The 12,980-nt window shown below is 36.0% G+C and overlaps 1 pseudogene; it reads left to right on the top strand.

The window, feature by feature from the left end:
- The first annotated feature begins 6,193 nt into the window (after nt 1–6,193).
- On the top strand, nt 6,194–10,967 carry LOC113722700 (ABC transporter B family member 11-like; annotated as a pseudogene).
- Nucleotides 10,968–12,980: the final 2,013 nt, after the last annotated feature.

The raw sequence follows: 12,980 nt of genomic DNA, 5'->3' as shown, positions 1-12,980 counted from the left end.
AGTTTATTGATCAAAGAAGAGGTCCATTTCACCAAAAAAACCAACAAATGAGACGAGAATGGAGAGAATAATACATTCAGCTTGTTCTCATCTCTTATTACAAATCCAAGTGTACAGTCTTTGATTACGAGTTTGTAAATTTCTTTATGGGAATAATTCTTATGCACCAATTAAAAAATATTCTTATGCACCATTTGTTTTTTATGCATCTTATGAAATTAAACTCCATTTAAATGGATAAGATGTAAGAGCTATTTAGGTATGACATATACTGCCTAATTGTACATTTGGTACTGTTTCAAAAAAGTAAAACAAGTGAAATTGGTATTGTATTTTACAAATTGTATATACACTAAGTGGGGAGAGAGATGAGTTTAGTAGTTCAGAAAAGGGAATATGAGTGAGAGATTTTAAATTCGAATTTTCCTTATAATGGCACTCCTTTTTCTCTTTGTCCACCCCACATTTGGGATCTTTTTATTTCGTTTTTTTCTCGCATGGATGATAAGGCCTGTGTTTTATTTATTTTGCAACATTATTTCCACTTCTGCTTTGGTTCTTGGAGCATATGCTTATATCCTATTTCTGAATAGATGATGAAAGATCATAAACTACAAGTCAAAGAAAATGTTTATCAAAGTGTCCCCAAATTTTTTCATTTTTATTCTTTTTTTTAATGCTTTTTTGTTCTTGGGAGATTCAACCTTTTGATTTTCTATGTTAGATCACAAAATGACCAAGTATTTACTTACTGAACTTTTAATTTCTTTCCCTGGTGTTTTTATATAATATGATGTCCTCAAAGCTTATATTGTACCAAAATAATAATGTAATTCCCTAAAGAAAGATAATAGGATAGTTCATAATTTGGGGGACTGGCATGTAACAAAAATAATTGGCTGCCTTCCACCGTTGGACTCGTTTGTAGTGGTTGCAAGACTCGCTGCTTTAGCCGAACCAATAAGCCATAAGCGTATTATATACAAATCGTTATTCAAATCCAATAGCACTAATAAAATATGAAAGTTGCTTTGCTTGATCCCGCTTTTAACCTAAAGTGTCCGATTTTGAGCTAAAATAATTGTGGAAACCAAAATGCTTTGATAGAAACTGCTGTAGACTTGGACTACGTGCCATTCAGTCACTATCAACAAATTACATTTGAAGCGATCTTCCTTTTTTTTGGGAAAGATAGAGTGGGGAGATACGCCGTATTAAGAATCATATTAAAGCTATTACAAGCAAGGAAATATTTGTCGACATGAGCTCTTGATAAATCCTTATATTTGTATCTGAAAAATGATGTGAAATATGATTACGACTGAGTTAATTAAATGATAAAAATAAAGAGGAATATGTCTCACTTTATTGCCACCTCCTCTTTTTCTCTCTCTATGAAATGTATTGATGAAAAGAAATGTATTAAAAATTTCGAGGGCAAGATAAAATGCAATTACAATTTTTATTTGTATATTAGACAATCATAATATTTGAAAATTCATTTCCATGTACCGAAGTCTTAGAAAGTTATTTTTGTTTTGTATTGTTTACTAGTAGTACTTATTTTCCTCTCACTTAATGCAGCTGCCAAGGCAACTTTCAATGGGATGGGAAGCCACTGTTTAAGAATATTATATGTGTTGATTACTATGATTGACTTTGAATTTTTTTTTTTTTGAATTCCAAATTAGAGCTTATGTAGGTACAGATTCAGTTTTTCTAATGTGCAGTTTAAATAATACAAAAGCCCAAAATAATTTAGAGACATTGACAAAACAAAAAATAAATAAAGAAAAATGTTGAAGATAGATTGCTGCAAGGCACATTAAAGAAAAAACAAAATTGACTGTTCCATCTTCATGTTAGTTTTTGGATAGAGAAAATCGTTCAAAACGTCCTTCATATTTTGTAAAATAACTTTTTTCATCCTTCACTTTTAAAAGTGTATTTTTACATCCTTTACAAATTTACATTAATCAAATTTAGTCTCTACGTAGGTTTCCGACTAGTTTTTGGTTGGAATTCATCATGTACCTTGCATGTGATCATTTTTTAAGGGTAAAATTGTTAAATTAAAATTTACATAATCCAATCTATAGTCCTTTCATGCTTTGTTGCTTCTTTGATGCCCACGAAAATACTCCAGAACCAAGCAAAAAACAATAGCTTGAGGTGCTCTTTATATCATCAAGGCATCCACCCTAATCACTATCACAATAACCATGCAAATTTAAATTAGCGCTTTTGCTGAATTTGATGCCGTAGTTGAGTGTCCCTTCGATGTATCTTAACACTCTCTTGGCTGCTCCAAGATGTAATTGATTGGGATTGTGCATAAACCTTGATAATAAACTTGAAGCAAACATGATATTCAGCCTTGTAGCTGTAAGATAAAGCAAATTTCCCACTAAATAAACTTCTATACAAAGTAGAATCAACTTTCTTTTCACCATCTTCTTTGACAAGCTTTTCACTTACAACAAATGGTGTGGCCATAGGTTTGCAATCAGTCATGCCAAATTTCACAAGAATATTTTTAGCATATTTCTTTTGACAAATAAAGGCTCCATCATCATATTGATAAATCCCTATAGCAAGAAAATTATGTAGCAGTCCCATATCATTCATTTCATATCTTTTCATCATGTTTTTCTTCAAATCAGCAATCATCTTCTCATTGTTACTGGTGTAAAGCAAATCATCAACATATAAAGCAACAATGAGAATGTTTAACTTACCTTGAGTTTTCACATATAAGGTTCGCTCACTTTTACTCTTCTTCAATCCTTGCTCCATGAAGTAAGAATCAATTTGGTTATGCCAAGCTCTTGGAGCTTGTTTCAATCCATACAATGCTTTCTTCAACTTATATACTTTGTCTTCTCATCCTTCGTTGACAAACCTTAAGATTGTTCAACATACACCTCTTCCTTCAATTCTCCGTTCAGAAAGGCAGATTTGACATCAAGTTGGTAGAGATTCCAACCTTTTTGGGTTGCCACGGCAATGAGAGGTCTAATTGTATCAAATCTTGTAACGGTGCAAATGTTTCATTGTAGTCAGTTCCGGGCTGCTATGAATAGCCATTAGCAACAAGTCTTGCCTTCTTCTTTTGGATTGAACGATCTGGATTCAACTTGATTTTGTAAATCCACTTGACACCAATGATCTCCTTGGATTGAGGCTTTTCAACTAGCTTCCAAGTATCGCTTTTTCTCGATTGCATAAATTTCATCTTCCATTGCCTTTCTCCAATCCTTTTCTGCATATGTTTTTTCAAAATTTTCTAGTTCAAGAATGCAAAAATTGCATCTTGCATAAATATCACTGAAACTCCTCATTTTCTTTGGAGTTGAGTTTGGAGAAATTGAACTTGAACTTGAACTTGTAGATAATGATGAACTGCTTGTTGGTGTTGAATCATCACTATTTTCTTTTTCATTTGTTGAATTTCTTCTTCTTCATGATTCCAAACAACCTACTTCACAATCTTTTTCTCAACCCAATTCCAAGTAGCACTTTTATCAAATATAACATCTCGATTAATAATGGTTTTGTTAGTCTTCAAGTTAAATAATCTATAACCTTTAGACTTGGAGCTATAACCGACAAAAATATAATTTTCACTTACTTCATCAAGCCTGTACCTCTTTTCTTTTGGAATTTGAGCATAGCAAATGCTCCCAAAACCTTCAAGTATTTCACCGATGGCTTCCTTCCACTTCATGCTTCAATTGGAGTTTGATTCAACACAGCCTTTGTAGGACTTTGATTGAGCAAATATATAGCTGTATAAATGGCTTTAGCCCAAAATTTCTTTGGCAAGACTTTGTCATGTAATATAGATTTTGCCATCTCCATCACAGTTTGGTTCTTTCTATTCGAGACTCCATTTTGTTGTGGCGTGTAGCCAATGGTCAGCTACCTCTCCAAACCTGCATCTTCACAAAATTCTCGGAATGCATTTGAGGTGTACTTCTTACCACGATCACTCCTCAACTTCTTGATGTAATAGCCATTTTGTTTTTCAACAAGATTTTTCAACTTCTTAAAAATTGAAAACACCTCAGATTTTTCTTTCATAAAATAGATCTAAGTCATTCTTGAAAAATCATCAATGAAAAGGATGAAATACTTTTACCTCTATGAGAAGTTGTCTTCATGGGCCCATAAATATCCATATGAGTTAGCTCCAAATTCTTCTTGGCGCGCCATGCAAGTTCTTTAGGAAATGGTTGCTGGTGTTGTTTGCCAAGTGCACAACCTTCACAACCTTCATGTTTCTCCTCAATTCTTGGCAAGCCATATGCCATCCCTCTTTGTTGAAGCACTTTGAGCCTATGAAAATTCAAATGACCAAACCTCTTGTGTCACAACCATGAATCTTCATTGACATTTATTTTCAAGGCTTGATTTCCACTATAATTGAATTTGATTGGAAAACTTTAGTTGGCTTGCATTTGGATTTTCATCACAAGTTGTTTACCATCCTTTTCGTCATAGATACAACACTCATAATCATCAAAGTTAAGTGCATAATTATGCTCAAAAAGCTGTCCAAGACTGAATAAATTTTGGTCTAAATCAAGAACAAATAAAACATCACGAATGAACTCCATACCTTACCTGGTTTGGACACCAATTGTTCCCAATCCTTGTGTTTGAACTATGACTCCATTTTCCATCTTCACTTCAGTCTTTATAGATTCATCCAAGTCAACAAAAATGGATCTATCTCTTGTCATATGATTGCTACAACCATTGTCAAGGTACCACATATTGTTCTTGACTTCGGTGGCCATGTGACAAGCATAGAATAAGTTTCCTTCTCCTTGCTTGTCTTCTGAAAATTGTGATTGATGATTGGTCTTGAATCTGCAATTCTCAATATGGCCAAATCTCTTGCAATAGTAGTACTTTGGCTTGTCTTTGTGCCAACGATCTTTTTCAAGGTGATTGGTCTTGCTACAATAGTTGCAAGGTTGTGAATTTTGAGCATTAAGGCCTCTTTGAAGGCTGTTTCTTCCTCTTTCTTTTGAATTTTTGCCTCTGCCTCTTCCACAGCCATATCTACCATCTCTTTGGTAGTTACAGGTTGGCTCTCGTTCATTGGTTTTGGGTGTGAAATTTAGTTTCGATTGGAAAGCACTTTCAACAGATTTTTCAACATTTCTAGCCAACCTTCTCTCATGAACTTTCAAGGATCCCATCAACTCTTGAACACTCATTGAAGAAATATCTTTTGTCTCCTCAATTGTGGACACCATTGGATCAAATTTTGGAGGCAAACTAAAAAGAATCTTTTCAACAATTTTGCTATCACTAATTTCTTCACCAAAGGTTTTCATTTCATTTACAATTGTGGTGATTTTTGTATAGTAATTTTGAATATTTTCATCATCACTCATCGTCAAATTTTAAAGATCTCTTATAAGAGTTTGAAGAGTAACATTCTTTACCTTAAGATTCCCTTGAAACTCCTTTTGTATATTCTCTCATGCTTCCTTGGCATGATCAGCTCCCATAATTTTTGAAAAAATATCTGGACTCATATCTTGCTGGATGTGTGAAAGAGCATTTGCATCCTTCTTCATATGCCCTTTAAGTGCATTTAATTCTTGATTGGTGAGACCTTCTTCACTTTCTGGTTTTGTATAGCCATTCTCTACATATTCGCACAAATCTTGTGATATGAAAATTGTTCTCATTTTCACGAACCAATGATTATAGTGCTCACTGGAAAATATGGGAATTGGAAGACCATCACTAGTATGATTAGCCATCTTGTATAGTTGAAAATTTCTCAAATTTTTCTGGTTTTAGGGTATGAACTAAGGCTGTGAAACTTTAGTTCTGATACCAATTTGTTGGATATTAAGCCAAGAATTAAGAATATTTGGAGACAAGGGTAGCTTTAATTGTTTTTTTTTCTTTTATGTCTTTCACTCTCTTGTATTGGTTTGAAGCTTAGAAGGTCTATTTATAGTTGTAAATGATCATTCTAGATCTAGAGGAAAGAGTTCCAGCCACACTTACCAACAACCTTCTTAATTTCCAACCTTCTAAATACATAGAGAACATTTCAATTATCTAGAGGGCATTCCAACATTCTAGATATATAGATAACATTCCAATTATCTCATTTACTAAGTAATTAATCAAGCTAATTGATTTAACACATTATTCAACGCACATGATCAAAACATTTTATCAGCCACCTCGAAACTAAAGAAGGATTGACAATTTTGGGCACTAATATTTGTGGCTCTTGGAGTGGTATCATTACTAGCATATCCCGCAAGGACATACTTTTTTGGAGTGGCCGGGGATCAGACTGATTAGATTGATGTGCTTCCGAAAGGTGGTTCATATGGAGGTTGGTTGATTTGATGAGTCCGAGAACTCAAGTGGAGTTATTGGTGCAAAGCTCTCTGCTGATGTGGCTACCCTGCCTGCATTAGTTAGAGATGCACTTGTACTGCTCGTTCAATCCACTTCAGCAGCAGTTGCAGGTTTGATTATTGCTTTTCGTGCAAGTTGGCAACTAGCACTTATTATTCTTGCTATGATGATACCACTTGTGACGACCCCACCTCTCCCTGAGGCGTACCAAAGGGTTCGGCGGACCGCCTGCCCAACTCTCGCCAGGACTCACTCACTAGCTCACGCGAATCACGAACATACACATCCATCATGAACTATAAATAACATTCCCAATTCAAGCTTATAATATACATCGATAGGAAACAGGGTACAAGATCTCGATATACTTAAACTAGTTCAAAACGTATACAGTCCAAGTACAAAACAATCTATTCGAGGATTAGCGCGAGTACAAGTCAAAATTCAAAACAAAGTCTAAAGTAACTAGACTACGCTAGCCTTTATACTTCTCACGCTTCGCTCGTACCCCTGTAAGGAAAACAAAACTAATAGGGTGAGCCAAAACTCAGTGAAGTTCCAAATATCAAATTTGCCAACAAATCAAGGAATAACATAGTAATAGTGAAATAGCGAGCCAACAAGTCAAATCAGGGAAATAGTACTTCAACTAGCCAAGTAATATCAGGTTTGCAGTCATATATAAGGATACGGTAATCATATCTCGGCTCCATTCCAGCTTGATCAATGGGTAGTTGACACTCCGTCAACTTTCAAGTAATAACAAGTCCAAAATAAAACTCCACTACACGCCAATCCCCGTCCACCGATCAACCCCTTTTCCGGGCCCGCACGCCACACGATACACGGGTGGTAATACTCGAGTATACCGGATTGCCGAGGAGATAACACTCCACTCGACCTTGCTAGTGACCCAGGGTTTGTTATCTAATCGACCAGGCCCTTGCCGGCTCGACTCGATTAACTAGCCACAGGGTTTCTGGAATTCCAGGCAAGACATATCTCAAGTACATGTAGAGCAAGTCAAGTATAATTACTAGCAAGAACAAGTCATATTAGGGCAAGTGCGGTAAAGTACACCCTCGCCCTATCATTCATTTTCATGTAATCATACAAGTCAAGTAAGGAACACATGTATCAAGTACAATCGGATATTTGAAAGCACTCACCAAAATATAGTGCTTCAAGTATTCACGTTCAATTAGACTCCAGGCTTGGAGTCCAGATCTGCGATAAAAATTCAGTTTAAGAACTTTGAAACACGAGTAGGATTCGAAACTTAAACGTTCCGTTTATTAAGAATCGACCAATTGAAATTCATTTGAAAGACACTCGTGAAACACTTGCTCGCTTTTCAAATCGTAAGGTTTTTGTAGCATAGATACTTGGAAATAACACTTAAGTTGAAAGTACAAGGAAATACAAGTTTACATTTGCCATTATGTCTTTTCCTCAAGGGTACAAGTTCGGCCAAGTCCTAACGTATAACCCTCGATAAACAAAGTAGCAAAGATTCTCGCTAGTTCAAGTGATAATCACTTAACCTTTACTCAAGTTGCAAATATAGTTTTCTAGTCCTCGAGCGTACATTCGGGCAGCATGCCCTTTGTGTTTACCTAATTTTCCAGCCATTTAGGCTTCATTATTTTTCCTCAGCCAAATCCCAAAGTCACACATATCAGAAATTCAAGTCAAAAGCCGTTCCATAGGCTCATAATATCATAAGAATAAGAATCAAAGTAATAACAAGTGCTGAAATACAATCTAGCAAAAGACAGATTCGACGTGTGGTTGCGAAAATAACACATCCGAGGCTACGCTTATCAGATTAAGGCGTAATTTATGCTGTTTCGAAGCTAAGACACAGGGCTACAATGTTCATGAAGATCACTTAGTCCAGTTTCCAATGCAACCTAGTCAAATCCTCAATTTACAGAACCAGAATCCAACTCGTCGGCTATTTAACCACACTGCACTGGAATGGTCATATCTCAGGTTACAAAGATCCGATTAAGGTGTTCTTGGAGGCTTTTAAAATCTAAGTCAGAATACTCAAACTTTCATGTTTTGGAAAAAAGCTAAATCAGTACGGATCCTAGTGAATAAACGTGATAAACTGGATAAACTGACCAAAAGGACTACTGGGAAAAACCTTAAAATAGTAAGGGTATTTTGGTCGTTTCATGACCTACGTTGCTCCGATTGAGCTGAAATTTTGTAGGCACCTATAAAATACCATTCTCTACAACTTTCATGTTTTTACCTAAGGCCAATTCGGCCTCTAACATGCAGTAACAAAACCGGGCAGAAAGGAAGAAAAATTTTCCAGAAATCTGGAATTTTCAGTTTTCAATGCAACCTTCCTCAATTTCTTACTTCTAACACTACCAAAACTCCTTGTATAACCTTAATTACAACATATATGAATCATACATCAAGTTGGCAGCAAGCCCTCAAACCCTAGTTCATAATATCAAAAGGGGAAAACCTTCAAAACATGATAACATCCATGATTCACCACAAAATTGAGTTACTAAGCTTAATTTAAACAAGATTGAAAGTAAAAATTAGAGAGATCATCTTCCTTACCTTGATTAGTGTCCACCAAGTGTATCCCTAGCTTTCCCTTTCCAAAATCTCACCAATACTTCACTAACTAAACACTCAAAGGTGAGATTAATCGGTTTATTTCCTTTGTTTCTTACCTTGTAGCTAGAAATCAAGAGGTAGGATGGTGTTTTCTTCTTGCTCTCTCTCTCACTCTTTGGGTCGGCCAAGCAGCAGAAATAAGGGGAGGAAGATGCAAAATTTGGAGATAAATAGAAAGTCCTTGTCTTGGTCAAGAAACCTTTAGGTGGCGACACCACCTTTCATTTTTTTCTCTTTCTTTCTTGCATTTCTAGCCTTAGAATTCGGTCAAACCTAGCTGAACATGAGAGGATATTTTGCTCAAGTTTCAATAAGCTTGTATGGTAAGAAAGTGGTGGTCAAGTGGTGCGTTTAATCGGTAGTGCGCGGGACCCGCCGGTTCGCGCCGTTTTTCTTAAAAACACACGTATTAGGGTTTTTACTTCCCATTCACTAACCTTATCTCATTGCTACTAATCACATATTATTTCTCACTTAAAAGTCACTTTTAATCTCCAAATTTAATCCTTACTCTATACCGAAAATTCATCCGGCGAAAAATTGTGAAAACCCTAATTTTGCTCCGATCTTGAAACCAAAAGTAAAACCCTACTTTCTAGATTTATTTGCACTTATTGTGGAAAGATTGGGTGGTAGGGTTTTAATAAATAATAATTTCCAAATAAAAGGATATTTTTGAGAAAAATATAAGAAATTTGCGAGTCCTCACACCACTGATAGGATTGAATGGATATATACAAACCAAGTTCATGAAAGGGTTTAGTGTAGATGCAAAGGTGAGTGTTTTGAAAATGATACCGTTAGTTGATATCTGCTTGATATAGAGGAATTCAATGAATTATCCTTCCAAAAAATAACCTTAAACTTGTTTTCCCAAAAAAAAAAAAAATTTCTGGTAAGCATTGGAAAATCACTCAATTATGTAAACTTTAAAATTTTTGCAGATTATGTACGAGGAAGCAAGTCAAGTTGCTAGTGATGCAGTTAGGAGTATAAGAACAGTTGCTTCATTTCGTGTTGAAGAGAAGGTGACAAATATATATGAGAAGAAGTGTGAAGGCCGGATGAGGGCAGGAATTAGGCAAGGGTTGATTAGTGGAATTGGTTTGGGTTCATCATTAGCATTATTCTTTTGTGTTTAATGCCACTGGTTTTTACGTTGGAGCCCATCTTGTAAAGGATGGCAAAATGACATTCTCCGAGTAAGTACAGAAAACACATCCTCGTAGGAAAAATTCAGCAAGTAATACTAAGGAAATGCTTTGTTTGATATTGATTAATGGGCCTCAGAACCTATTATTTATCTTGCATGTTTTCTTTGCTCTAATATTGGCAGCTATGGTAGTTACTCAATCGAATTCAATTCCAATAGATTCAAGCAAAGCCAAGAGTGCTGCGGCTTTAATGTTTTCCATACTAGACAGGAATTCAAAAATTGATGCCAATGATGAGTCTGGCTTGACCTTAGAGACTGTGAAGAGCGAAATTGAGTTACGGCATGTAAGCCTCAAGTATCCAAGGAGGACAAATGTGCATATATTCCAAGACCTCTCCTTATTGATTCACAGTGGCAAGGTAAAATTGGATAACCTACCTATAGTTATCAAAACAAAGTTATTCACCGGTGATTCTTCTTCTTCTTCTTTCTCATATGGTGTGTACTAAATTTAGTTGGCACATTAATGATGTTTTAGACAGTTGCTCTAGTTAGAGAGAGTGGAAACGGGAAATTTGCGGTGATCTCACTGTTGCAAAGATTCAACCATCCTGATTCAAGTCATATTACACCGGATGGGATTAAAATTCAAAAGTTTCAAGTGAAGTGGCTAAGGCAGCAAATGGGGCTTGTGAGTGAAGAACCTGTGTTGTTTAATGATACAGTTCGAGCGCATTGGATGTTGAATCAGAAAGGATAGTTCAAGATGCACTGGATCGAGTGACAGTGAATCAGACAACAGTTTTGGTAGCACATAGGTTGTCAACGATCAAGGAAGCAGACGTGATCACAGTTGTCAAAGATAGAGTGATCGCAGAGAAGGGAACGCACGAAACCCTTGTCAACATCAAGAATGATTTCTATACCGCGTTAGTCGTACTCGACGAGAATGCCCATGCCAACGCTCCCAATGAGACTCCTGGGAATGAATACCTATGATGTTTCCCCCATCAAGAAGGAGGAGAAAGAGCGAAAGAGGTGTTGACTTTTGGCATATTTGCCAAGTCCCACATCGGTGGCTTTAGGAATTGAGGGATTGCTTGAGAGTTATAAAATAACTCTCAAGCCTTCCCAATTAGGTACACCAACACCAACACAAAAATTTTGTATTCTTCCTTCTCCCAAATAATTAAGAGCGGGTCGCTTAGATGGTGTCCGGAGATTAGGTAAAATTGGCCGAACTCCATTATCAATTTTCGGGGTGCATTTTTTCCTTATCTCTTTTATTTATTACACATTTATTTGGTAGTTTCTTTTCAATTATAGTATAGTATTCAATATATTTGTCGGATTTATTTGTAGTGTTTTATACGGTTCATATGGGTGTATTTTCTTATTCGTGTGTATGTACTGTTTATGTATATACGAGTCTGATTGTGATAATACACCGTACACGTAAATTCTGTCATAGGAGACTAGGTTTTAAGTGGGACCACTTGTGACCCCTCTAGCCTTTCCTGAAAATTTATTTGGAATGATAATTCTGTCTAAGGAAATTGTTATAACGATCTTTCTTGGAAATTATTGAATCGGTTTAATTCACTAGTTGTATTTTGAGTGAAAAATTATCCGATTTTCCCAACAAGTGGTATCAGAGCTGAAGGTTCGTCCTTTGGTTTGTTTGTAATTTGTTATATATTGAATACTATCATTTGAGTCTGTAATGGCATCAGACGATTCCATGTCAAGAATTACATCTGGGGCATCGGCTTCTTCGTCCACATGATCGAGAACTCCAATGTCAAGTTTGAAGCAGCGGTGGAGATATTTGACGGTACTGGCTATTTCGGCATGTGGCAAGGCGAGGTCATAGACTCTTTTTTCCAACAGGGTCTTGACATTGCCATCGAAGAAAAGAAATCAGATGATATAGAAGAGATGGAGTGGAGTACTATAAATCGGTTGGCATGCGAAACTATTCGATCGTTTTGTCTAGAGAGCAAAAGTATGCTTTTATGAACGAGACTTCTACATAGAAGTTATTGAGAGCATTGGAGGAGAAATTTCTGAAGAAAAGTGGTCAGAATAAGCTCCTTATGAAGAAAAGATTGTTCCGATTCGATTACCAACCAGATACTACTATGAATGAACACATCACTATATTTAATCAGTTAGTAGCAGACCTGTTAAATTTAGATATGAAATTTGAAAATGAAGATTTGGTTTTGATGTTGTTATCATCCATTCCTGATGAATTTGAACATTTGGAGATTAGGTTACTTCATGGGAAGGAGAATGTGTCTTTAGATACTGTATGTTTTGCTTTATATAGTTATGAATTGAGAAAACATGATAAGATAAAAAATAAATTAGCTATAGCAGATGAAGCATTAGTGGCAAGAGGTCGTCAACAAAGCTAATCAAAGGGGAGAAGAGGAAGGTCCAAATCGAAAAACAGAGTTGCCAAACATAAGTGTGCTTTCTGTCATGAGAAAGGGCACTGGAAGAAAGACTGTCCAAAATTGAAGAAGAAAGGAAAAACTCCGCAAGACGTAAATGTTGCAGAGTGTAAACGTGATGCGGAATCAGATTTCTCTTTGGCTGTATCACTTTCAACATCCCATCGAAATAAGTGAATTTTGGATTCAGGTTGTACCTATCATATGTCTCCCAAACGGAAGTGATTTTTTGAATTTGAAGAACTTGATAGTGGAGTTATTTACATGAGAAATGACAATCCATGTAAAACAGTTGGGATAGGTTCAATCAAGCT

This window comes from Coffea arabica, chromosome 5e, assembly GCF_036785885.1.
Source record: "Coffea arabica cultivar ET-39 chromosome 5e, Coffea Arabica ET-39 HiFi, whole genome shotgun sequence".
Classification (NCBI taxonomy): domain Eukaryota; kingdom Viridiplantae; phylum Streptophyta; class Magnoliopsida; order Gentianales; family Rubiaceae; genus Coffea; species Coffea arabica.
Note: the sequence above shows the minus strand (reverse complement) of the source record. Positions and strands in the feature narration are given on the sequence as shown.